General features: G+C 45.9%; 1 pseudogene; it reads left to right on the plus strand.

Annotated features, from left to right (window-relative positions):
* The first annotated feature begins 281 nt into the window (after positions 1-281).
* LOC114507292 lies at positions 282-1,010 on the plus strand (annotated as a pseudogene).
* The last annotated feature ends 928 nt before the right edge of the window (positions 1,011-1,938 follow it).

The following is a 1,938-nucleotide window of genomic DNA, read 5'->3' on the forward strand; positions in this document are numbered from 1 at the left end:
AGAAAATGGCTGCAGGGACCAATAAGGCAGGAACTCAAGGCAGCAGGGTGTGTGGTAGTTGTGGGGGGGCAGGGAGAAGGCATCCTCAGGGGATGAGGGGAAAACTGAGAACAAGCAGGAAACACTGGGAAGCCGGACAAAGCAGGTCTGAGGGTCGCATCCGACCCGCACTGCGTGGGTTCAGGACTTCCAGTCTAGGTCAGCGCTGGATCAACAGAAAACTAGACGCTGCTACTCATAACTTCTCTTGTGCCCAATCAACACACGGATTAAAGAAACTTCTCTCTTTCGCTCAGGCCCGTGGCCCCGGCAGGATGGGCAAGTGTCGCGGTCTTCGTACTGCCAGGAAGCTCCGGAGCCACTATTGAGACCAGAAGTGGCATGATAAGCAATACAAGAAGGCCCATTTAGGCACAGCCCTGAAAGCCAACCCTTTTGGAGGCGCTTCTCATGCAAAGGGAATTGTGCTGGAAAAAGTAGGTGTTGAGGCCAAACAGCCAAATTCTGCCATCAGGAAGTGTGTCAGGGCCCAGCTGATCAAGAATGGCAAAAAAAAAAAAAAACAAACAAAAACCCACGGCCTTTGTCCCCAATGATGGTTGTTTGAATTTTATTGAGGAAAATGATGAAGTTCTGGTTGCTGGATTTGGTCGAAAAGGTCATGCTATTGGTGACATTCCTGGAGTTCGCTTTAAGGTTGTCAAAGTAGCCAATGTCTCTCTTTTGGCCTTATACAAAGGCAAGAAGGAAGATCAAGATCATAAGCTTGATGGTGAAAACCCAGTAGTAATAAATTTTCATATGCTTAAAAAAAAAGAAAGAAAGAAACTTCTATTCCAGCTCCTTTTCTCCCCTATCGTCGGGAAACTTAAAATAATATCACAAAATCACGTGCCAGTCTCAAGAAGCATACTTATTACATGTGACTGTCAGCTCTCATACCTTACCTCGTGCTTTCTCTAGCTTTGTCCACACAGATCCGGACATGCAGAAACAAGCATTCGGGGTGATCACAAAGGTCCTAGAGACTCTATTTTCTGTTCAAACATATGGCATTTAGACAAAGGCATTACTTTAGCTTGTGCGATTAGCCGCGCCTTAGAGCATGTGTCGTGAAACCTGAATGGAACTGAGACCCCGCGTGGCTCAGTGCGCGTACAGCGTCAGTTCAAAGGAAAGCCGAAAAGCACGGAGGAAATAGATACCCATCGAGATGTCTCCATGTAAAAAACCCTAGACATAAAGAAATCCCTTCTTTCTCGCACTAAGAAAATCCCCTGAAAACGTGACGGCGGTCTCCTCTGAGTCATTTCCCCCAGAGTGTCAGAGCCTATCCTCCCAATTTCCACGCGCTTCCTGACTCCTGTACACCGCCGTCCCCGGGAACGGCACCTCCAGGCGCAACATCCCCGGTTTGTGCGGTGTTAGATCTCTGGTCTTTATTTTTTACAAATCGTGTTGGTGTTTGTGTTTGCTCTCCATAACGTAAACATGCACTATGGTGCTTTTCAAAGACATAAGATCTGTTTAAACATTTATAAGGATCTGTAAAAGATCTTCTACAGACAACATCACCAATTGCCGTTGTGAGCTGATGCCCCCAAAACAAACAACGAAATTTGTATTCAACCTTTTTGTTTTTTTTCTTAGATTCCACCAGGCGATTTCTAGACTTGCTCAAAAATAACATTGATTGTGATCCTTTAGGCCAAACTGCCTTCCCCAGAGAGCATGCAGCTGTTCAAAACACAGCAAATGAAGAGGGCCCCAAACAGGAGAAACTTTGTAGGGACATGGCTGTGATTCCTGTCCTATAAGGGACACTTTAAAAAACACACCTCGGTTTATAATAGGCACAGCGGATAATGAAACCTGTCCAGTGCTATTTTCCTGTTACAAATGACCCAAGAGCCGGGGCTGGGGATAGTGTTCTTAACA

This window comes from Phyllostomus discolor, chromosome 10 (genome assembly GCF_004126475.2).
Source record: "Phyllostomus discolor isolate MPI-MPIP mPhyDis1 chromosome 10, mPhyDis1.pri.v3, whole genome shotgun sequence".
Lineage (NCBI taxonomy): Eukaryota > Metazoa > Chordata > Mammalia > Chiroptera > Phyllostomidae > Phyllostomus > Phyllostomus discolor.